The sequence below is a fragment of the Protopterus annectens genome, chromosome 5.part0, assembly GCF_019279795.1.
Source record: "Protopterus annectens isolate FY-2018-M chromosome 5.part0, PAN1.0, whole genome shotgun sequence".
Taxonomy (NCBI): Eukaryota; Metazoa; Chordata; order Ceratodontiformes; family Protopteridae; genus Protopterus; species Protopterus annectens.
In genome coordinates this window covers 1,391,677,889-1,391,704,148 of record NC_056735.1, presented here as the reverse complement: position 1 = coordinate 1,391,704,148, position 26,260 = coordinate 1,391,677,889, and the positions used below count along the sequence as shown (strand labels likewise).

Sequence of the window (26,260 nt, the reverse complement as noted above, 5' to 3'; positions counted from 1 at the left end):
CAGACATCTATCATAGTCCTTCCCTTCCTTTAAATTGCTTAGACCAGAACAATTGGCCTCTGTTTGGACCCCTAGCCAATTAGAAAACTCTTATCCCCCCAATCCCCATCCTCTGCAAGATAACTTTATAACTGTTCAGATGATTATCACTAGGATTGCTGCTGCAGTAATATTAGCAATCATTGAAAATTTGCCACAGGCAGTTGTTGGACCATCAAGCCTGACTTCCAAAACTGTGACTGTCCCCCTGCAGATACTGCTGTTCTCGCTAAATTGGAATTGTCAGAATGATGGGTAGAAATAAGGCTTTTCCATCTTCCTTGCTTTTTGCCATCAAGACATTCTGTAGTTTATACCACAAATGCTTCTTTCTGTTTGCAGCATTGAGCTTGTTACTTGGTGAGAAGTAACTCTAGCATTGTGCTTTTTGTTGCTATTTTTTTCTTACTGCACAAGTAATTTTAGAGAGAATATCTTTTATATTTTCCAAAGCTGATGACTTCCCTAAAAATGCCACTGACAGGTATGTCTGTGGTAGACTGATTCCACTAAAGACTTTCCATTTTTTGTGCCTTTTCTGCCTCAGTGTGAGTCACCTTTTGGAATCCTTAAAGAATGCTCTTTGAAAAGCAAAGCTAGATACCTCAAGGCTATCCTCCTATATTCATTTGCATGGATTCCTTCAGGTTGAAAATTAATTATCACTTTAAGATGGAAAATCCCAGAAATGCCTAGTAATATTGTTGCTAGGGATAGGAAAATGGTGCATGAGTCTTTAAAGGCCCCATGAGACCTGCACAAGCCTAAAGACCAAGATTTTGTGGAGATGCAGTTGGTAACCTCCCCACACTATCATCAGTTGAACAGCCGTTTACTGATACCCCTCAGGGGAGAGAGAGAAGGGTGGTTCTTTCAGTTGCCAGGCCTCGCATTTCCTTCATCTGTATCAGGCATCAGCATGGACTAGCACATGGTGCAGTCTTGCGTGGAAAGCCTTCAGATATCCCCGCAGTTCTCATTAAACAGTGTTTCCAGACAAATGGCTACCATTTCAGTATGTAGCCAGTTGCCTGCTTCCATGGGCATCGAGATTTAGCCATCTTATGATCAGGTGTCAAGCCCTGAGGTAGGTGCGGCTCAGAAGACCGTTCAGGCCTTGTTTGATTGTAGGAGATTTGCTGAGGACTTTGTGGCCAGATGGCAAATGCTGTGTACCAGCAGTGTCACTGCAGAAGGCAGTACCTTGGATAAATTAGCCCCAGCAAAAGAAAAATGCTTCAGCATCTGACTATTGTCTGGCTGTAAATCTGTGAGGAGATGGACCAGGACTTGGTCTATACCTCTCTGATGTCATCTCCCTTAGTATATAACATGGATGATGATTTGCTGTGTCCCTGCTGGAAGATATCTCCTTTTGTGTAATTTTGAACCTGATGCATGCACATTTTTAGTGGAGTTCAAAAGAGATGTCAGTCTTCTTGGGCATTAATGAGCCAAAAACTTTTACTGTCCCTCAGGTCGCTCATGTTTTCAAAAATGTATTCAGAAATGCATCTCTAGAGCTAGTGGTCCTGCACACAGGAATCCTGATTACTTTTGCAAAATGGAGGAAAAGGGCAAGTAAGAATCTCTACAAAGTTATAATAGCTGACCTAGTGTTCAGCTCACCTTATGTGATCAGAGTCTCCTGACTGGTGGCTCCTAGTAATACTTGACTGAACAGTGAAGACAGCAGGCTGCTGAATCGAAGGTCTTACACAGCTGTTGGTATTTAGGTAAATAATTGCCAAACCTATGTGCTCCAGTACCAGGAAGATATTTTTAAAACAGATGGAGGAGATGGCAGAATGTGTATATTACATTGCAGTGTGAAGGGTGAGTCCTATCCAGACCTCCAAGAAAGTAGACAAGCATACCATTAAATGCAGGTATGATACTGTTGATGCATCTGCCAGAACTGCAGTTTAGGAACAGTGTTAAGACATCCATTGCTCAGGATTCATCCTCTGCTAAGGAAGTAAATTGGCCAGATCCTAAATGCCCCTCTAAATAAATATTTGCTCTTCAGTCCTCCATATTGGGAAGTCTTCAAAAAGCTTGAAGAAATTAATCACACTAGTGAAGGCAAGCAGCCAGCGTTTCACCCAGTGTCTTCCATTGTAAAGCAGTAGCTGTTCTCTTGAAAGCAAACAAGAGGTAAATATTGCAAACAAAAAAGCTTTTGAGAAGAGGATGTGGGGAGGATATTGTGGCTGGGAAAGGTACTAGGAGCCACCTCCTGCCAAGATAACCCCCACCCCATAATTTAGATTGTTTTGCCAGCTCAGAACTTCCCCCTCCCACATCCCCTATCACCCACCAAACCTGATAGGATAAAAGTGGAGGTTTTATCGGGAGCCAGTGGTACATCCTGACCTTAGACGGTCTGGTGAGGGAGTTGATAACTTGCTGATACAACATCAAATTCAGGACATTGCCCTTCCTTTATTGGGCACACCACAAATTTTTAAAGACCAGCTGGCAGTTGGACAGCCAGTGGTAGATGCACAGCCAGAAAGGTTATTCCTGAAGGAGAGAAGGGAACTCTGTTTTACTCCAGATTGTTTCTTATGCTAATAAAAGACAGTCCTTGGAGATCTATTTGGACATTTGCACTCTAATCAAATTATTAAGGGTCTAAGTAATTTTTTAAGAGTAAATAATTTCAAAATGCTTATCCTATAAGCTCTGTTGTCCTTGCTGATGCCTCAGATTTTAGTGGTCACCCTGGACATGAAAGAAACATATCTCCATATGCTATTCTCCTAGGGTGACAGCACCACCACTTTCTTTTCATCTTCTTGCCACTTGTGGCTGTCCACTGCTCTTACACCTCAAGCTTTTTTTTTTTGAGGGGGGGGGTTAAGAAATTCACCCACATGTGGATGACTGCTTAATTAGGCAGAGTCTCAAGAGGACATTAAGAAGTGTAAGGAAATTGCCATCTTTTTGCCTCTTCAACCTAGGGATCTCCGTCAGCCTGTAGAATTTTGCTTGTTTCTTGCTACTGTCTGGTCTTTGCTGTTTACTTCAAAGAGCAGGATATTCTAGTAAATGAAGTTGTGTGGATTGGAACATTTATTTGTTTATTAAGGAGCATTTGATTATTTGTCTTCATTGGAAGTGCTGGTCAGCATATTTTTTCAATATTTAGTTGCTTTGCACAACAATCCAGCTGTATTTTAGCTAAGCAGTAATGTTTTTTTTTGTGTTTTGTTCTTACCACAAGATAAGGTTATCTTTAAAACCTTTTTTCCTCAGTATTGCTCAGTTTTATCTTGACTAAAAAGAGGATTCTGATGGCCCCGAGATACATGGCAGCCTCTGTTCTTATGGTTCTTTGGTAAAGTTCCACATGGGAAGGCTTCATTGGTATCCAGTAAAGCTGTGGCTGCAGCACCTGCACCACAGAATCATAACTGTTCTCCCATTTGTCTGCTGATAATTTGTTTAGTGCACCCAGTAGGTAAGTAAGAACTTGAGAATTCCCATGTTCCCTTCCACCCCCACCCACAAACAGATACATTCAGAGCACTTAGTCTGAAAGCTAACTTATCAGATTGTGCTTGAGGTGCCTGCACTGGGGATTTAGGTTTCACGAGGAGCTGGTCCAAGAGGCCTTGTACTAACACATCATTGTCAGGGAAATACAGGCATTAGTCTATACCCTTCAAATTTTCAGGAATACTTGGTTGCAAAATGCACAGTGAAGTAGCAGACACCCCCATGATTTTATGCTGTATCAGCAAGTGAGGTATCTGTTCTATTTTTGCAGATAGGCAGTGTTAATCCGGAAAACAACTCCACAACCAGTCCTGCTCCTTCAAGTGGTGTATATCTTATTAGAGTAGAATGCTCTAGCAGACCAGGTGAACTGATCCTCTGCCATCTCCAGTGGGTAGAGGATAAATTTATTTATTTATTTTACATTTCTTGACCAGGATAGTCTGACTGGATATATGTCCATTTTCAGCAGAGGCCTGGAGAGAAAAGCTCCAAACACAACATACAGAAAAAGTAATACAGGAAGAATCATAATATCAATACATGTTACAAACAATTTACAGGCTCTGTTCAGTCAAGCAAGTTATACAAATGATCATTATTAAACTTGTATAAGTATTTAGACTGACAGTTATGACACAGCTTGTATGTAGCTTAAGGTACTGTTTGGCACACAATTATAGAAAGGAGCTAGTCAGAACTAGAACAAGGACATAACCAGTGTGTTAAAATGTTGTCTGAGACTTTTTTTGAATTGAGTTAGTGAGGATACTGGAGTAAGGTCGGCTGGAAGGGAGTTCCAAGTTTTGCCGACAGAGTTGGCAAACAGGGAGTCCCCAACTGAGTTGTTGGTTTTGAATGTTTGAACCAGCAGACTGTTAGATGTGCGAAGTGGCCTGAGGTTACTATAGGGGCTAATAATGTTTTTAAGTGCAGGCATATTTTCAGGTTGGTAAAGTACTTTATATGCCACTATAAGCCGGTTGTATTGAAGTAGGCTAGGTAATTCAACCCACCCTAGAGGATTTAAGTTATGACAGTGGTATGTCCTAAATGCCATGCCTGTGGCAAGTCTAGCAATGTGGTTATAACAGAGAGCTTGCTAAGGTCAGATTTGTTCAGATTGCTAAATAAAGGGGAGACATAGAGAAGGGTAGTGAGCAATAGCACTTCTAGCAAGTGGAATAAGAAAAGGTTTAATCTTATAAAGGGAGCCAAGTTTTTTTATTAATGGTTTTGATAGTTTGGTTGACATGCATATCAAATTTAGGGTTATTATCTACTATAAGAACTAAGAGTTTAGTTTGGGCTTCTGGGGAGATAATGGTGCCATTACGAGATTTAATGGTAAAGAATGGTTCTGAGGACCTACAAGTGGGGGAAACAAGTTGCAGCTTTGTTTTGTTATAGTTTAAGATCAGATGATGATTAGAGAGCCAATTTTCAACAGTGTTAAACATATTCTGGGGCAGTGTCATTAGTTCTGGGAGGTGGCTGAGCAGATTAAAGTGGAGTCATCTGCAAATTGAATGCAGGTTGCATCTGGGATGACAGAGTGGAGGTCATTAGTAAAGGTAGAGAAAAGAAGAGGTCCTAGTATAAAGCCCTGAGGGTCTCCTAGGGTGATGGTAGAAGGGAGTATAGTTAGTCCTGCTATAGGATGGCCTGTTTACCACTGAGGTAGGATTGAAACCATTGGAGAGCATGGTTATCTAAGGGGAAGGCCTTCAAAGTATGGATGAGTTTTTGGTGGTTAACCATATCGAAGGCCTTGGAGAGAACAAGAAAGAGGGCTGAGGATAGTTTATTATTATTTTGGTTATGGTTTATGACATTAGAGAAGGAGAAGGAGGGCTGAGGTAGTACTATGGAATGGCCTAAAGCCATGCTGAGGGCTAGCCAATGGATTGTTCTGCCTAAGATAGTGCAGGAGTTGTTTATGGATGTACTTCTCCATAACTTTAGCCAGTGGTGACAGAATAGCTATGGGTCTGAAGTTTGACAGTTCAATGGAGCTACCTCCTTTATGCAGTGGTATAACATGGGATATTTTCCATAAGGAGGGGATGGTAGCTGTAGATATGGTTCTATTAATTAATATGGAGATTGGGTATGCTGTGACATCTGCAGCTTTTTGTAGATACTGCAGATAGGGTGATTGGCTTTAATTTCTTAATTAGAGCACGAATAAGTGATATAGGTACTGGTTGAAAGCTAAAGGAGAGTTGGGTACTGGGTATAGCGACAGTTGAGTTAGAGCAACTGGGAGTTAGTTGACTAGCTAGGGACTGGATAGACTTTGTGAAGAAGCTATTAAAGGTGTTGGCAACATCCTTCGGGGTTTTATGGTTGGAAGATGAAGGGGTTGGAGTGGTGGTTTGACCTGGGTGAAGAAGTTTGTTTTATTCCAGCCCAGAATTTTTGGGGTTTGTTTCATTTCTTTTGAAGATGGCAGTAACATTTTTTTTTGTCTAATGTAATAGATTTTTTTGTGTCATTCCTTAATTGCCGATATCTTAGTTGATCTAGTGGGGTTTTTGCGGCACGTCAAGTGGCCCATGCCTTGTTTCTAAGTATGATTTTTAATTTGGTATCTTTTGAAAGCCACGATGCAATTTTTGCTTTGGTTCTAATAGAGCGAGCAGGAGCGTGAGAGTCCAGGATAACAAGGAAATTGGTAATAAAGTATGTTACAGCTTTATCCAATTGTAATTGTTTTAGGACTGACCAATTACATCATTTGAGTTTGTTTTGGAAATGGGTGGTGTTAAAATGTCTATTATTTCTTATTGTTTTGTAGATGGGCTGGTGGGAGTTGAGTAGGTAAGAAAGTGGTCACTTAAGTCTTCAGGGAGGGTCCCTGATTTGTACAAATGGGGATGGTTATTGATAAGTATCCCATCTAGGATACTTTCTTTGTTATTGGGTTTGCCAATCCTAGTGGGGGGAGGATATGATCTGTGTAAACCCATGTAGGTTTACGTGGGTTGTAGGAGATACGGAGGAGGAACAGGTATTCCAGTCAACGTTGTAGTCCCCGAGAATAATGGTTTCTTGGGGATAGGTACTGGATAACCAGTGGAGGATGTCTTCTAGTGTGTTTGTGTTATCAGATTATGTTTATACATTTGTTTTTGTTCATTTGCAGTTTGGTTATAAGACTTTCTGCATTATTAACCTGGGGTGGTTGTAAGGAGATGTTCATCGTGCATACAGCTGCAGTCATTACCGATGGGTTATCCTGCCGTCAGGCGGGTCCTCGGTTGGCCGAATTCCAAAGTCTAGGTCCGGCGTCGGTTGTCGTCGCTTCTTCCCTGACGTCAGTGCGGCAGGAGTATAAAAGAAGCAGCCGCCGCCATTTTCTTCAGTCTTTCTTGCCGTGTGGTGCCCGAAGCTGAAGCAGTTCGCAAGTGCTGGTCGGCCAGCTCCTGAGATTTACGAAAATATTTCAGCCGAAGTCTTCTTGAAAGCTAAGTACCCCGGTGGGGAAACTTTTCTTGCCTCAGACCGATGTCAGACAAAGTTAATAATTGCATTTTATGTGGGAAGCAAATACCGCATAAGGATTTCCACTCTTTCTGTATACCTTGCTTAGGCCCAGACCACGACGTCTCAGCCTGCCGTTTTTGTGCTAGATTCAACAAGCGCACTATTAAGCGCCGGGTGGAGTTCGCCCTTCACTATTTTGGCAAAAAATTTAATTATATTATGTCGTCGGATACTCAGACTCCAGTTTTGAGCAAAAGACGCAAAGATAAGGACCGACATACGAGGTCTGCACCGACTACTGAGACCACGCTAAGGCCGACTACCGGTTCTCCGGTGCTCAGCGAGGCGCCTACGCAGCCCCTGAGTAACGATGACACTACATTACCGGTGTCTTCAGTACCCGAGGTCGCAGGCTCCTCGGTCCCCATTCCACTTTCACACCCTTCCAAAAATGAGAGGCATGCCAAACCTGCCACAAAATCAAAGGGCAGAGGCACAAAAACAAATTTCAGCTCTCATGGACATGAAAGCGATTCAAGAGGTACCTGCAAAAGAACAAGGTCAAGGGTTTTATTCCAGACTATTCCTGGTACCAAGAAAAGACAAAGATTGGAGACCTATCTTAGACCTTGGCGGGGAAACTCAGAATTTAGACAGGTCTGCTATTTCTCAAGGTGTCTTCAGGCCTTCCTCCTTCTCTATTAAAGCTTTCACTAAATCTAAAGCAAACACATATCTACAGGTGCCAAAATTCAAGATGCTCACATTACAGCAGCTTTTTCCCATGCTGGGCAAGGAGTCTTGGCTGGTAACATTGGACCTCAAGGAGGCATACCTGCATGTCCCTATCAGACAAGATTGCAAAAGATACCTTAGATTTCTTGCAGGTTCAACCCATTACCAATTCTCTGCATTGCCCTTTAGCTTATCTACTGTACCCAGAGTGTTTACGAAATGCCTGGCATCAGTAATCGCCTTCTGCAGACTACAAGGAATACAAAATCTACCCATATCTGGACGACTGCCTGATCCAAGCAGACAGCAAGGACATACTACTGCAGCACCTGGCGTTTGTAATAAAACTGTTGAACTTCCTGGGATACACAGTCAACAAAAAGAAATCAAAACTAATACCCTCTCAACAAATAATTTTCCTGGGTGCCAGCTCGAATACAACCACCCAGATGGCCTACCTCACGCCAGACAAACAAGGGCAACTGTCTCAATACTTCAGTAAAATGGCAACTTTCACCAGGCTAACTGCAAGGAAAGTCCTGCAGGCCCTGGGATTCATTGCATCTTGCGTCCTACTAATCCCATGTGCAAAGCTGCATATGAGGAAACTTCAATGGTACCTAAAAACTTTTGGTCTCAACACAGCCACAGCTTGGAAACAATTATACCACTCATTCCATGCCTTCAAAAGGAATTTTTGTGGTGGGCTCAAGCATGCCAAAGAAACACAGGTCTCCTTTTCTGTGTACCTCAAGCAACTCAAATCATCACAACAGATGCCTCAGACTACGCCTGGGGAGCACACATGACAGATCAGTGCATTCAGGGAAAATGGTCCCAAAAAGAGAAGCACCTACACATCAACCAAAAGGAAATGCTGGCCGTGCAAAATGCTATTATGACCTTCAAAGACCTACTGCATCCAGGCCAGCTATTGATAAGGACAGACAACACCACAGTGATGTGGTACATAAAAAAACAGGGGGGAACTCATTCATACCCCCTGTGCAGGCAAGCCATGACCCTATGGAACACAGCACTGGAATTGCAAATTCATTTACAGGCACAATTCCTGCCAGGGAAGGTTCATAGGTTCATACTAGGCTATCTGCCCGAGGGCATTTACAAGCCTAGCCCATAGTTTTGTGGCTTACGCCACCCCTTTAGTATGGGGAACTATACCCATTATTTTGCTGTGCCTCTGTCGAGCAGTGACACTGAGGTAATCCCTGGGGTATATCTGCGATCTCCCATCCATTGGTCAAGATTTCTCTTGAACAAGGCCAGCGAGGTGCTCTGCCTCACATATACCGGGATTTTATTCCACAGCATAGGGAGTCTTTGGGTGATGAATCTATCCCTCCAGCACGTCCTATTAATAGCCGTGTCGAGGTTTAAGTCTCCCGCCCTTGTGGCTCTGATGGATCTAGAGTTTTTGAGGTGCAGCATATTCATCAAATCTGGGTTTGACATGGCCTTGTATGTTAGGCAAAGGTCACCTCTGAGCAAGCGGTAGCGACTGAATAGAGCTGGAATTCTTTCAGTCGGGCAGCATAGGACAGATGTTTGAGACCCTTTATCCTTTTGGTGAGGAACTTTTGTGGCCTCTCCAGCTGCTGCAAGTGTCGGGTCAGATACATTCCGAATGGGGCATTGTACTCAATCATTGGTCTGATGAGTGATGAGTATAGGGAGACTATGACCTCCCTTGATCTAGATGAGAATCCCTTCATGATAAGGTGGGCAATGTAGAAGGTCTTCCTAACTACTTTAGCTACATGGGTGTCGAATGACAGACTACTATCAACCTGGGTCCCCAGGTCCCTGATAACTTCTTCTGTGCTCAGTGGATTGCCACCTATTTGGTAGCTAGGGGTAACCTTGTTTTTCCCAAGGGTATGACTATGCATTTTTGGCATTTAACTTTAGGCCATGGCTCTGGCACCAGTTATCCGCTTCTGTGAGACCCTTCTGAAGGATATCTGTGTCAGATGTGTTTTCTACTATGGCCCAGTTTGCAGTCATCTGCAAACTTTGTCAGCCATAACCCTCCTGTGTTTGCTTGTACTTGAAAAGTAGATGCCAAACAAGAGTGGGCCCAGGACTGAGCCCTGTGGTACACCACTTGTGACAGGCTTTGAGTCTGACATGGCGCCAGCAACTCTGACCCTGTGGGTTCTGTCACTCAGCCAGTTTGCAACCCATCTTGTGATGTATGGGTTAACATTTAAGCTGATGAGTTTTTCAATGATACCCGAGTGGGGTATTGTATCAAGGCCTTCGCCAGATCGAGGTAGGCTGTATGGACTGCCTTTCCCTCATCAATGGCTTTGGTGACTGTTTCAAAAAGTCAACCAAGTTTAGAAGGCATGATCTGCCTTTGACAAAGCCAAACTGGGATGGATCCAAAGTCTGCAAATTCCCTATGTCTTTATTTATGAGGTCCATTATGATCCTCTCCATGGCTTTGCAGATAAGGCTTGTCAAGCTAATGGGCGGTAATTTCCAGGGTCGGTGGAGGCACCGCCTTTGTGAAGTGGGACCACAGTTGCAGTGCGCCACTCCTGAGTGCGTATCCAGAGGTAAGACTATGATTAAACAGCTGTCCTAGCTGTGGGTTTAATTCCTCGTTGAGTTCGTGGAGCACACAGCCGGGGACACCATCAGGTCCCATGGATGCTGTGTTTTTTGCTTTGGAGAGAGCAGTTCTCACTTGGGCATTGGAGATGTTTGGGGGGCTGCAATCGCTTGGTATAGATATCTCTCCTTTTGGGGGGGAGGGGGGAAAACACACTGGCAGACAACCTAAGCAGAAATATGACAGATCCACACGAATGGAAGTTGCATCCTCAAGTTTTCACAAAGATAACTCAGGCATGGGGACAGCCAGACATAGATCTCTTTGCTACCCACAGAAATTACCAGTTGAAAAAATTTTGTTCAAGGACCTATCATCCACAGGCCTGGAAAGTGGACGCACTTTCTTTCAATTGGACAACATTGACAGTCTATGCCTTCCCGCCACTTCCTCTGCTGCCCAAAGTTCTATTAAAAGCCAGAGCAGAGAGGCCGAAAATGATTCTCATTGCTCCAGACTGGCCAAGACAACACTGGTATCCGCTCCTGAAGAGCCTGACACATTCCCCACCATGGATCCTACCTCTAGTCCCTCTTCTGTTGTCCCAGCACAACTACAAAACCCTTCACAGCCAGTTCAAAACCCTAAATCTAGCTGCATGGAGAATTCCTTGATTTCCCAACCGACTCTCTTCTCCAAGGAGGTGCAGGATGTCATCTTGGAGGCCAGAAGACCTTCTACTAGAAAAGCCTACTCCGCCAAATGGAAACGATTTTGTGCCTGGAATCAAGAAAAGGGCCAGAATCCTTGGGTAATAAATTTACCTCAAATTTTACAGTACTTAGCTGAGATGTTAAACAGTAGACTTTCCTTCTCCTCCATCAAGATCCACGCTTCAGCCATTTCTGCACAATACAACACAGATTCTCCTTTATTCTCTCATCCTCTCTTAAGGCAGTTCCTCAGAGGGGCAAAGAATATAAACCCCCCAAGGAAACCACCAGTCCCTGCTTGGGACCTCAACTTCGTATTGGAAAAGCTGACCCTTCCTCCCTTCAAGCCAGCTTCTTCAACAGAACTACAATACTTGTCATGGAAAACAGCCTTTCTTCTGGCTATCACCTCAGCACGCAGGGTTTTGGAGCTACAGGCCCTCATGGCTGTGCAACCATTCATCATTTTCCATCAGGACAGAGTTTCCTTACGAACCAACCCTACCTTTATGCCAAAGGTAGTATCCAGTGTAGCTTTGAATCAGACTATCCACTTACCTACCTTTTATCCTAATCCACAAAACAAAGGGGAAAAACTACTACATTCCTTGGACATTCACAGACAACTTCATTATTTGGACAGGAAAAAGCCATTCAGGAAATCTGAGCAACTCTGTGTGTCCTATGCTACAGGTGCTCAAGGAAAGGCTATTTCCAAACAGACAATTTCAAAATGGATAGCCCACTGCATATGCTTTTGTTACTCCTTTCATGGAAAAACTGTGCCTGCATGCATCAGATCCCACTCCACCAGGGCCACAGCTACCTCTGCAGCTTTCCTCAGGGGGGGTCCCTACCCAAGGACATTTTGGAAGCAGCCACTTGGAGTTCAGTGCACACTTTCTCCAAGCACTATCACCTTCCACTATACTCTAAATCTAGAGCGGGCTTTGCCACAGCAGTCTTGCAGGGCATCCTCGCTCCTCCTAGTTCCACTTAGTGCCTACCACCCTTACTTAGCTTTGGGATTCTTCCCATGTGTAATGACTGCAGCTGTATGCACGATGAACATAGTACAGTTTTGTACCTATCATAAATGTAGATGTTCGAGTGCTCATACAGCTGCAGTCCAGGTTACCCCCCCTCCGTCCCCTCTTAGGACAGGCCTTATGACAAACACCTTCTCATACAACCTATTTGGGGTATTCTCTTATGGTGTATTTGCTTGCAACTACTGTTTTTTGATTATTCTACATTGCATGTTTGCATAAATTTATGTTTTGCCCTCCTTCTGGGGGCACCTGACATCTGGGGCAAGAAAAACTGAAGAAAATGGCGTCTGCTGCCTCTTTTATACCCCTGCCGCACTGACGTCAGGGAAGAAGCGACGGCAACCGACGCCAGACCTAGACTTTGGAATTTGGCCGACCGAGGACCCGCCTGACGGCAGGATAACCCATCTGTAATTACTGCAGCTGTATGAGCACTCTAACATCTACATTTATGGTAGGTACAAAACTGTACTTTCTTAGTAACATTCAGTTTAGTTTTATAAAGTATAGCTACCCTGCCACCTCTCCTAGTAGGACAGTCTAACCTGAGTATGTTGTACCCTGGAGGTACCTCCTTGTCTGTAGTTGCCGGTTTTATCCAAGTTTCTTTTAGACATAATATATCAGGGGAGTGAACTGCCAAGAGGGCATGCAGGTTATGGACCTTAGTGTTTATGCTTCTAATATTTAAGTGGCAGGCCAGGAAATAATTAGGGGAGCTATTTGACAGTATTATATTAGGGGAATTTAGTAGTTTGGGAGCTAAAGTCAGCAGCTGAGGATGGGCCAGTGTTAGGGTGGATGTCTCCATCCATTGTGAGGTTATGTTGCAAGTTAACTATGACTTTTAGGATTTTGATTATCAGCTTTTGATAGTGTTTGGTTTGGGGGCTGATATATCTGTATCTATTAGGTTGGTAGTTTTTAGTGGTTAAGGATTTAGTTGTGAGGGGAATTGTGAAGTTTTCTGTGTTTGATATTATTGGGGTGGTAGTTTGGGTCTTTGGATAGTAGAATCCTAGGTAATGTTGAGTTTCATAGATGGTGAGGAGATGTGAAATGAGCAGTAAAGGTAGGAGAGAGAGTAATAGCTTTGGTTTTGGTGATAACATTGCAAATAGCTGAGACATTTTGGTGGTATAGTATTTAAGCAGGAATGTATTAAGAAGATTAGGAAGTTTGCGGCAGGTAGGGGAGTGCTATCAATTGGGTGGTTGTAGTTTGGTTGTAAAAGAGGGGAGTGGTTATATAACTATAAATTTAGTACTACTGGGGGCAGGTGGAATTTGGGGGCAGGGTGGGGTGTGGAGCGAGTCCGAACGCAGTGGGGCTTAATCAAACCACTAGTTACCTGAAGGCTGTACATGCAGTGTAAGTACTTTAATGTATAAAAATGACCTGTTTCTTTAGCATTAAACTGCTGAGATAGAGTACAAGTTGAGGGTAGAATTTACTTGTGCTTAGCCACTAGAAATATTTTTCCTCTAGTGACTGTTAGTTTGCCAATTTGTAGCAGAGTTTCTTAGCTTTTATGGGACTCAAGGGGCTAGCTAGGAGTGCTATGGACCCAGTTTAGTTAATTTGCAAAGAGCACACATAAAGTAGGTATAAGATATAAACCTTAGCAATCTTTAAAATAGTGGGCAGAATAGTTTAGCTTTCCCTTTTAGGTTACAGCAGGACGAATCTGTCTAGCGTAGGGAGCCTTACCGATGGAGAGCAGTAGTGGGACAATACCTAGTAAAGGATACAATAGTTAGTGCAATTCGTAGCCCTAGAATCACATAATACTTTATCTATACATACATCCAGGTACATTAGAAGCAAAAAAGACTACACAGTCCCTTTGCAGTATATACTATTAGCACAAGATTTAAACTCTCAAGGAAACATATTAAAATATATCCCAGTAGTTCAGCACTCCACCATGCAACAGTAGTAACGCATCTGTCACTAGTGGGATTTGCACAAGTAATTAGTTAATAATCATTAATGGATAGCCAGTCTTGAAACTTTTCTTTTTTAACATACTAAGTTAAAGAAGGCACATTAATTAGACCTTATGTTGGCATACAGATATATAAACATACACTACATTCAGTATGCAGATATTTTCTTAACCCAGAGTTTTCTGATAGGAGCAGTTACACGCGTTTTGCAAAAGTTCTCTGACCAATTTAGCAAAAATGTCTGTAATGGTGTACTGCTATCACTACTAACAAAAAATATTCTTAGATTGAGCAATTGAATGCATTAGAAAGTAGGATAAAAGCTGTTAACAGATTCAGTTACATACCACATCATGAAAAGGCAGCCGACTGGGTCCAGGAGCACCGGGGAATTTGAAAATGGCAGTTAGAGAGAGGAAAAATTAATAACCTTGGTCCTGTAGCAAGAAAGGGGGAGGGAATCGAGCAGCTGATAGGCTCTCATGGGGCTTAACCAAACCACGAGTTACCTGAAGGCTGTACATGCAATGTAAGTACTTTAATGTATAAAAATGACGTGTTTCTTTAGCATTAAACTGCTGGGATAGAGTACAAGTTGAGGGTAGAAATTACTTGTGTTTAGCCACTAGAAATAATTTTCCTCTAGTGACTGTTAGTTTGCCAATTTGTAGTAGAGTGTCTTAGTTTTTATGGGACTCAAGGGACTAGCTAGGAGTGTTATGGACCCAGTTTAATTAATTTACAAAGAGCACACATAAAGTAGGTTTAAGATATTAACCTTAGCTGTCTTTAAAATAGTGGGCAGGACAGTTTAGCTTTCCGTTTTAGGTTGCAGCAGGGTGAATCCTTCTAGCGTAGGGAGCCTTACCGAAGGAGAGCAGGAGTAGGACAGTACCACATCACAAAAAGGCAGCCGACTGGGTCTAGGAGCACCAGGGAATATATCCATGTATGTTCAAGACCCTTACACAGCACTGGTGAGTCTGTCATTGACCTTTTTTCTTACACCAAGAACAGTCAAATCAGGAGGTTCAGATCAAGATTTTCCTGCAGGCAGACTTAGATGATCAGTACTTTCTCCATTAGTTTGGAGGGCAGGGGCTTTTTTATGCCTTTGTCTCATTCTATTGTAACAAGCAAAGTTAATCCTCACAACTTCCTTTCTGAAAGGTCAGGTCATCAGGGGTGTAAAACATGCAGCCAACGCCATTACCCTAGTCGTTTTTGCCGTGCGGTGCCCGAAGCAGTTTGCAAGTGCTGGTCGGCCGACTCCTGAAATTTTCATTTTCGAGTTTCAGAACCGAAGTCTTCAACTAAAGCAAAGTAACCCCATTGGGGAAACTTTTTCTTGCTCCTTACCGATGTCAGTAAAAGTTAATAATTGCATTACTTGTGGAAAGCAAATACCTCATAAAGATTTTCATTCGTACTGTATTCCTTGCCTAGTCCCTGACCACAACATACCTTGCTGTTGGTTTTGTGCTTTATTTAATCAGCGCACTATCCGTCGTTGGTATATTTTTGCTTCTAAATATTTTGGTTCCCGGTTTAATTATCCAGAAATGTCGTCAGTTAGCCATCCGGCTACCAGGATTTCGAAAAAATGCAAAGATAAAGACAGACAGGCCGCCGAGGTCCAAAACTGCCGACGGCGCTTCTCCTAAGCCAGTCACCAGTTCGCCGGTACTCAGTGAGGTGCTTTCGCAGCTCCTGATACCCGCTACTTCTGATTCGCAGGCCTTTACTAAGACCCATTTGGAGTCCGGTATGCCACGAGATGCTTCAACTATGGAACCCGTAGATGTCTCTACCTTGGATGGGTCTGGAGCCGCTGTGCAGGCATCGGCTTCTGAGGGTGTATTCAGGCCTATGGACTTGCATATTGAAACAATGCCTCCTTCTTCATTTAGCCCTAAATCTCGAACCATGCCTAAAAAAACGATGCCCAGGCCGCATGCTCAGGCCTCTATGCCTAAAAAACAAATGATAAGAATGGCTGAAGATCTTATAACTCTAATCAGGGGAAGCCAACCCCCCCCTTCTAAGAGACCTAGGACTGAAGTTGTTTATGAATCTTCTTATCAGGATTCCGATTTTTCTGATTCTTCTGATGATCTGGATTTGCCTTTATCTACTTATAAGGATTCTATTCCCTCTGCTTCCCCTCCAGAGGATTTTTCTTTTGGTGAAACCTTACATACTCTAAGGGAGCATTTCCACTGGAAAAGCCAGGATTTTTCTGATTCAAAAAAGAGGCTTAGGGATTTCTTACTCCTGCCTCAGCATAGGCCTTTAGCTATTCCATCTGTACTAGATATTGTTGATGATGCTTTTTCAGAATCTAGTTTGGCACCTGATTTTTTGCCTCCTGCTCCCAGAAAACCTGACAGATATTACAGGGTTCCTGATTCACACAAGTTCCTTTTTAAAAATCCTATTGTGGATCCAGAGACTATTTCACAGGGACCCAAGGGCATTAAGGTTTCTACTGCTAAAAATCCTACCCCTTCTGATAGAGACTCCAGGGCGCTGGATAGATGGGGTAAGAAGGTTTACACTTCTGCAACCTTGGCTGTTAGGGCTTTAAACTGCCAGTTTCATATGTTAAAGTATCAGCAACATGTCATTGGATTGCTTAAACAGAAAATGATGTTGATTCCTGACTGTGTGGAAAATAAAGAATTACAGATTTAATGCATTCTGCTGAACAGGTTGGAAAACATGCTTTGCAATGTGGATTTGATTCATTATAAGCCTCTTGCAGGGCTGCTGTTACTGGGTCTGTGCTCAGAAGGCATGCTTGGCTTAAGGAGCAATCTTTGCCTGATCATGTTAAAGCTAAATTGTTGGATGCTCCCTTAAATCAGTACCACCTGTTTGGCAACAAGGCTGAGGAATCTCTTAAAAAGATGGAAGATAAAGCTAAATCTATGCAAACTGTTAAAGATTTCTTACAAGTTCAGCCTCCTAGATTTAGTAGGCATTGGCCCTCTAAGAACTGGTCCTTTCCAGACCCTTCCAGGTCTTCTCAAGTCAAACCCAGGTACAGCAAAAACCCCAGGCTTCAGTCCCAGGGGACACACAAGACTAAGCAGTGGGGGGGGGGGGTTCCGCACCCAAATCAGGGAGTAGTAAGACCCCCCCCCCTCCATGGAAAACTGTCTCAATGATTTGCTTTTAAAACTTCTAAGCACTTCCCAACTGAATACTCCTTTAATTGGTCTGCAGGCCAAAAACTGGGAACTCATTACCCAGGACAAATGGGTTTTAAATAGTGTCCCAAGGATACAGATTTCACTTCCACACCTTACCAACACCAGGCGTGTGGCCAGATCTACCCCCAAATGAGTGGGCAGAGGCCCAAAATCAAGTACTCTCTCTCTTAAGCATGGAGGCTATTCAGTTGGTACCAGAAGAGGAAAAGGGACAAGGTTTCTATTCGACTTTTTCTGGTACCCAGAAAAGGTAGTACATGGCGTCCTATCTTGGACCTTTCTACTCTAAATACCTTTCTGGTGATTCCAAAATTCAAGATGCTGACTCTTCACCAGCTGCTTCCTATGCTAGGCAAAGATGCATGGTTGGCATCACTAGACTTAAAAGAAGCATACCTGCACATCCTTATCAGGGAGTCTTGCAGAAGATACCTACACTTCAAAGCAGGCGACATGCACCATCAGATGTCCTTCATGGATGCATCTGCAGTCATAACAACTGGGTTGTCCTGTCGTCAGGCAGCCCTTCAGTCGGCCGGATTCCAAAGTCCGGGTCCGGCTTCGGCTGATGTCGCACTTCACCCGACGTCATCTCTGTTGGCCTTCGGGTATATAAGCATCAGCCGACGCCATTTTCCCCAGTCTTTCTTGCCGTGTGGCGCCCGAAGCAGAAGCTGTTCGCAAGTGCCGGTCGGTCGGATCCAGAGATTACTTCTACCGAATACTACTACGAAGACTTCTAAAGCTAAGTACCCCGTTGGGGACTCTTTCTTGCCTCAGCCGATGTCAGAAAAAGTTAATAATTGTTTAACCTGTGGGAAACAAATACCTCATAAAGATTTCCACTCTTACTGCCTGCCCTGTTTAGGCCCAGCCCACGACGTAGCAGCTTGTTCGTCCTGTGCTTCTTTCAACCGACGCTTAGACGTCGGTCAGAGTTTGCAGAACAGTTTTTCGGTTCTGACTTTGCGTACATTATGCCGTCGGACCCTCCGACTTCGCATTCTGCCAAAACGCAAAGAAAAGACCGACACTCGCGGTCCGGTTTCGGCGAAACCATGGTTAAGCAAACGCGAGTGTCTCGGTTTCGGCGAAACCGAGAAAACTGAGCAAACTACACCTGAAACTATCACTACAACTGAGGTCCCTGCTAACACTCTTGAATCGGCCTCAGAAATTTTACCCACTACGGTGCTTACCACTGACTTATCAGACACCATTCCCTTGGATGTCTCTACCCCAGCACGTGGTGCTGCTAGGCCTCCAGCAGCCATGTCCATTAAGGCCTTCGCCAGGGCTAAAGCAGCCAAGACTACTAAAACAGTGCCTGTTAAACCCCTTCCACCAGGCCCTCTGCCAGTTCTCAAATGCTTACCTTGGCAGAAGATTTAATTTCATTAATTAGAGGATCTCAATCTCACCCAGACAGGGCCTCTCAGCCCCCAGAAAAGAGACCTAGGGCAGAGCCCCCTGAGCCAGTGTCCTCTGATGATTCTGCTGATGAATCAGACATAACTGACCAGCCAGAGGCTCCTTTCTCCAATTTTGAAGATTCTGATGCTGAAGAATCCATTCCAGCTGCTTCCCTCCAGAAGAATTCTCCTTTGGGGAAACCTTGCATGCCATGCGAGAACAGTTCCAATGGCAGCAACAGGATTTTTCAGACTCCAGGAAAAGACTTAGGACCTTTTTGCACCTACCACAGCACAGGCCCTTAGCTATCCCTCCTGTTCTCTCTGTGGTGGATGATGCTTTCAATGATGCCTGCTCAGCTCCAGATTCTTTACCCCAGCCCTGCCAAACCAGACAGATTTTACAGGGTGCCAGATACTCATCACCACCTCTACAAGGCCCCTCTTGCCGACCCCGAAACTGTATCCCAGGGTCCCAAGGCAGTAGCCGCGACTATAGCTAAAACCCTGTTCCTTCTGAAAGGGAAGCAAGGTCATTAGACAGATGGGGTAAAAAAGTTTACACTTCAGCCACTCTTTCAGCTAGAGCTTTAAATTGTCAGTTTCACATGATACAATACCAAGAGTTTATGCTTGACCAGTTAACTAAAAAGCTAACCACTGATGAATCTCTTGATAAGAATTATGTATTAGAAATGGTAAATAACATACAGCAGGTTAGTAACCATTCTTTAAAATGTGGCTATGATGCACTGGAGGCTTCATTTAGATCAGCCATGACTGGCACAGTAATTAGAAGGCATGCATGGCTAAAGGAGCAAGCTTTACCGGATCATGTTAAATCTAAATTGCTTGATGCTCCTATGGATAAATCAAGTTTGTTTGGTACACCTGCCCAGCAGGTTATGAAGAAAATGGAAGAAAAGGCAAAATCAGTCCAGACAGTTAAAGAATTCTTGCAGGTTCAACCCCAAGGTTTAGCAGGAACTGGCCTGCCAAAATTGGTCCTTTCCTGACTCCACAAGACCTCAAAGGGGCAGGAATAGACGTTCCAGAGGCAGAAACCAATCCAGAGGAGGTGCCTACAGAGGCGACAGTGGCAAGGTAACAACAGAGGCACAGAATCAACACCTGCCTCTACATCAACACAGCCACAGTGACTTAAACCTAAACCCGCCAACCAGGGAACAAATAGCAGCTCCTCTAGGCGGAAAGCTAACCTTATTTTCAAAAACTGGCACCACATAACAAAGGACAAGTGGATTTTACGAACCATAGATCAAGGTTACCGGTTCCACTTCCACACTTTACCAGTCAAAAGAGGAATGCCAAACCTACCTCCAAATCAAAAACAGAGGCTCTACAACAGATAATGGAATTAGCAAACATGAGAGCTGTGGAAAAAGTGCCAACAGCAGAGCAAGGAAAGGGGTTCTACTCCAGACTATTCCTAGTTCCAAGAAAGGAAAAAGTTGGAGACCAATTCTAGACCTGTCTGCCCTAAATACTTACATCATTGTCCCAAAATTCAAGATGCTGACCCTACAGCAACTTCTTCCCATGCTGGGCAAGGAGTGTTGGCTGGTAACTCTAGATCTCAAGGAGGCATACCTGCACGTCCCCATTCGACCTATCTGCAGAAGATACCTCAGATTTCTTGCAGGATCAGAGCACTATCAATTCTCAGCATTGCCCTTTGGCTTATCTACTGCGCCCAGAGTATTCACAAAATGCCTGGCATCAGTAATCGCCCATTGCAGACTACAGGAATTCAAATTTATCCATACCTGGACGACTGTCTGATACAAGGGGACAACAAAAGCAAGCTGACAACAGATTTACAAAGGGTCATTTACTTGCTTCAAGCACTGGGATACACAGTCAATTTACAAAAGTCAAGGCTGATACCATCCCAGACAAGGACTTTCCTGGGAGGAATTGGACACAGTAAGGCAAATGGCATTCCTAACTAGAGAAAAACAAAAAGAACTCCCTCTTTACTTCTTGACACTAACAAATCTGAACAAGTTAACAGCAAGAAAGGTACTGCAGGCCTTGGGTTTCATGGCATCATGCATAATCTTGGTTCCATTTGCCAGACTACATATGAGAAAGCTTCAGTGGTACCTAAAGAATTTATGGTCCCAACACAGACACAGCCTAGAAACGGAAATTCCACTAATACCATGCTTAAAACAGGAGTTCCTATGGTGGGCTCACGCATGCCAGTCAAACCCAGGCCTGCCCTTTCAAAGGTCAAGCAAGCCAGACCATCACAACAGATGCTTCAGACCTGGGATGGGGGCACATATGCTGGACAAATGCGTGCAAGGATTGTGGACACAGGACCAACTTCACCTGCACATCAACCTAAAAGAAATGCTGGCAGTAAAACTGGCAATCCAAAAGTTCAGACCATTTCTCAAGGAAGGCCAGTTGATGATAAGGACAGACAACACCACAGTCATGTGGTACATCAACAAACAAGGAGGCACTCATTCCTACCCCTATGCAGAATGACTTTGGAGCTGTGGACCCTGGCACTCAGCTACAACATCCAGTTACAGGCAATATTTGTACCAGGAAAAGAAAACTCTCTAGCAGATATGTTAAGCAGGACTACATCGGATGTCCACGAATGGCAGCTGCACCGGACATCTTCAAGACCATCTCAAGAAATGAGGAATGCCTCAGATAGATCTATTCGCATCACCTCTCAATCACCAGCTCAAAAATTCTGCACAAGGACATTCCACCCACTAGCATGGAAAGTGGACTCGCTCTCCTTCAGCTGGAAAGGACTAACAGCATATGCATTCCCACCTCTTCCCTTGATACACAAAGTATTACTAAAAATCAAGGAGGAACGTCCAAGGATAATCCTGATAGCTCCAAACTGGCCAAGACAACATTGGTACCCACTGCTGAGGAGCATGTCTCGAACAATATGTGGCCAATACCCCTGATGCCTTTGATGCTAACTCAGAACAACTACAGCACCATGCATCCAAACCTAAAAACATTGCAACTGACTGCATGGAACATCACATAGCAGCTGCTAATCCACAGCTTTCACAAAGAGTTAAAGACATTATTCTTGAAGCACGCAGACCTTCAACAAGAAGAAACTATGCTGGGAAATGGAAAAGGTTTGTCATTTGGAGCTCAGAAAGAGGTAAAGATGTATCAAACATAGATATGCCCAACATTCTGGAGTATCTGGCGAACTACTTCATTCAGGCCTGTCCTATTCCTCCATCAAGATTCATGCATCAGCTATTTCAGCAGAATACAGCTTTGATCCACCTGTTTTTTCACACCCTTTGCTCAGGCAGTTCCCCAGAGGAATCAAGAATGTAAAACCTCCAAGGAAACCACCATTACCAGCCTGGGACTTGAACTTTGTGCTAGAAAAATTGACTGTATCACCTTTTGAACCAGCAGCAACAGCAGACCTGCAACACCTGTCATGGAAAACTGCTTTCCTACTGGCAATTACTTCAGCAAGGAGGGTTTCAGAACTACAGGCCTTAATGGCAGTGCAACCCTTTCTAATCTTCCACCAAGATAGAGTGTCCATGAGGACTAATCCTACATTTATGCCTAAGGTGGTATCCAGAGTGTCCTTAAACCAGGCAATCCACCTACCTACCTTCTTTCCCAACCCACAAAACAGAGGGAAAGAATACTGCATACCTTGGATGTACATAGACAGCTACGCTACTACTTGGACAGAACAAAAATAGCAGAAAGACTGACCAACTTTTCAGTAGCCTATGCAACAGGAAGGGAAGGAAAAGCTATTTCCAAACAGACAATCTCCAAATGGATAGGAAATTGCATACGATTCTGTTACTCCTTCCATGGAAAGCAAATTCCACAGAACATAAGACCTCATTCTACAAGGGCAACAGCCACTACCACAGCCTTCTTACGAGGAGTGGCTACCAAAGACATTATTGAGGCGGCTACTTGGACCTCTGTGCATACATTTGCCAAGCATTATAATTTACCTCTATATTCCAGATCCCGAGCAGGGTTTGCCACTGCTGTACTGCAAGGGATCCTAAACACACCATAATCTACCTTTATCCTCCTCCCTAGTTGGCTATGGTATTCTACCCAGTTGTTATGACTGCAGATGCATCCATGAAGGACATAGTACAGTTTTGTACCTACCATAAATGTAGATGTCCGAATTGGATAGCATCTGCAGTCAGGATTACCCTCCCTCCTTCCCGTCTGTGGTACTCCTAGGGTGTTTACCCTTCTAATAGCTAGCTAGTGGGGGGACTTCTTTCATGGTGTATTTGTTTGTATTTATGTACATACATGCTTATTTTTGTGTTTACCTCTATCTTTTGGAAACATTGGCATCTATCCAAAATTTTTAGCCTTCTAGAGGGCTTCTGGCATCTGGGGCAAGAAACACTGAAGAAAATGGCGTCGGCTGATGCTTATATACCCGAAGGCCAACAGAGATGACGTCGGGTGAAGTGCGACATCAGCGGCGGACCCGACTTTGGAATCCGGCCGACTGAAGGGCTGCCTGACGACAGGACAACCCAGTTGTTATGACTGCAGATGCTATCCAATTCGGACATCTACATTTATGGTAGGTACAAAACTGTACTTTCTCTGCACTGCCCTTTGGCTTATCTACTGTGCCCAGGGTATTCACAAAGTGCCTAGCTCCAGTCATTGCATTCTGCAGGCAAAGAAATATCCAAATATATCCATACCTGGACAATTGTCTAATTCAGGCAGAAAGCCAGAACATACTTTTGAATCATCTGGCCTTTGTTCAAAGGGTACTGACTTGTCTGGGGTACACCATGAACGAAAAGTAATCACACCTGGTACCCTGTCAACAAATTATATTCCTGGGAGCAAGCTTGAATACAACTTCCCAGATGGCTTTCCTCATGCCAGAGAAACTGACTCATTTGACAACCTACTTCAAACAAGTGGCCACAAAAACCCAGTTATCTGCAAGGCAAATACTGCAGGCATTGGGGTTCATGGCCTCTTGCATTCTTCTAATTTCATATGCAAGGCTGCATGTGAGGAAACTGCAATGGTATCTCAAAAGCCTATGGTGTCAACATTCACAAGATCTAGACGCTATGATTCGTATCATACCTTGTCTACGCCTAGAGTTCCTTTGGTGGGCAGAGGCCTGCCACCAAAACAAGGGACTACCATTCACACTACCCCCTGTCGCCCAAACCTTAACAACAGATGCATCAGACTATGCATGGGGGGGCTCACCTGGCAGGGAAGTGCATTCAGGGCAAATAGAACCAAAGTCAAATGCACCTACACATAAATCAAAAGGAAATGTTAGCTGTACAGAATGCTCTGACAGCCTTCAAGGACCACATTCTTCCAGGACAACTAATGGTAAAGACGGACAACACCACGGTCATGTGGTACATAAACACATTCTTACCCCCTCTGCAGACTAGCCATGGCATTGTGGAGCACAGCCTTGATCTACCAAGTGAATCTACAAGCTCAATTCCTGCCAGGAAAACTAAATACACTTGCAGATGGACTAAGCAGAAACCTCATGGACCCACACGAGTGGAAACTGGAACCAAGGATTTTCAGCATGTTATCAAGCAAATGGGGGAGCCCAGATATAGACCTGTTTGCCTCCCCCCCAGAACTATAAATTGGACAGATTTTGCACAAGGATTCCCCACAAACTAGCTTGGAAAATGGATGCTCTATCCTTCAGCTAGAAAAACCTATCAGTTTATGCCTTTCCTCCTCTGCCTCTGCTTTCCAAGGCACTACTAAAGATCAAACAGGACATGCCAAGGACGATTTTAATTGCAGCAGACTGGCCACGCCAACATTGGTACCCCCTCCTGCACAGTGCGTCACGCTTGGCCCCATGGCACCTGCCTCAGACTTCTTCCCTGTTGTCGCAGCAGGAGAACCAGATTATGTACCCTCAGCTGCAAACCCTGAACCTAGCAGCCTGGCTAATCACCTAATCTCTCCTTTACCACCCCTCAGTAAATCAATGATGGATATCATTTTAGAGGTTAGGAGGCTAGTACTAGAAAATCTTATGCTGCAAAATGGAAAAGATTTTGTACCTGGAACCAATCTCAAGGGATGAGCGCAGCAGTGCCCAATTTACCTCAGATTCTACAACATTTGACTGAGATGCTTAATAAGGGCTTGCCCTTTTCCTCCATCAAAATTAATTCCTCAGCCATTTCAGCTCATTATAGCACAGAGCCTCTCCTCTTCTCTCACCGACTGCTCAAGCAGTTCCTCAGAGGGGCCAAAAATTTAAGGCCATCGAGGAGAGCTCCAACTCCAGCCTGGGACCTTAATTTTGTATTGGAGAAACTCACTCTTCCTCCTTTCGAGCCAGCTGCTACTATAGATTTAAAGTTCCTTTCCTTTCCTGGAAAACAGCTTTCCTTTTAGCAGTCACTTCTGCGTAAGAAGGGTGTCCGAGTTACAGGTCCTTATGGCAATGGAACTTTTCATCATCTTTCATGCGGACAGGGTGTCCCTCAGAACCAATCCCTCCTCCTTGCCCAAGGTGGTATCCAGTGTGGCTCTTAATCAGTCCATTTGTTTGCCTACCTTCTTTCCTAACCCACAGAACAAAGGGGAACTGATACTGCACTCCTTAGATGTGCACAGACAACTTAGATTCTACTTGGACAGAACTAAACCTCAAAGGAAATTTGATCAACTGCTGGTGGCATTTGCTGCAGGAACAGAGGGGATAGCTATTTCAAAGCAAACCATTTCAAAATGGATAGGCTACTGCATTCACTTCTGCTATAAGCACCATGGAAAACCTATCCCACAGGGCATCAGACCCCATTCAACCAGGGCTGCATCTACCTCTACAGCCTTTCTCAGGGGTGTCCCTACACAGGGCATCCTAGAAGCTGCTACCTGGAGTTCTGTACATACTTTCACCAAGCATTATCATTTGCCAATTTTCTCTAAATCCAGAGCTGGTTTTGCCACTGCAGTCTTGCAGGGCCTTATAGCTGGTTCTAATTCTTTTTAAATTCCTCCTCCCAACGTTTGCTTTGGGAATCTACCCAAATGTAATGACTACAACAGTGAAACACGAAGGACATAGTACAGTTGTGTACACTTACCATAAATGTAGATGTTCGAGTGTATTCATTGTTGCAGTCCTGGTTACCATCCCTCCAGCCCCCTTTCTTCTTTTGGCTATACGTCTACTCTCACTTACTATGCTAAAAAAGCTTTTTGGTGTATTTGCTTTTTTGGTTGGAGGTATTTCCTTGTATTATAGATTTTATTGCTTCCCATTAGGGGGGCACCTGACATCTGGGGCAAGAAAAACTGATATAATGGTGTCGGCTGCATGTTTTATACCCCTGATGACCTGACGTCATGGAAGAAGGGACAGCAACCGATGCAGGACCCAAGACTTTGTTAATCAGGCCGACTGAGGGCTACTGCAAGAGATAACCCAAATGTAATGACTGCAACAGTGAATACACTCGAACATCTATATTTATGGTAAGTGTACACAACTGCACTTTCCCACTGGTAATACA

The 26,260-nt window shown here is 43.9% G+C and overlaps 1 protein-coding gene across 1 annotated transcript in view; it reads left to right on the top strand.

Annotated features, from left to right (window-relative positions):
• PCID2 (PCI domain containing 2) overlaps positions 1-26,260 on the top strand; it is a 593,048-nt gene that overhangs the window by 219,389 nt on the left and 347,399 nt on the right. The window lies entirely within an intron of this gene.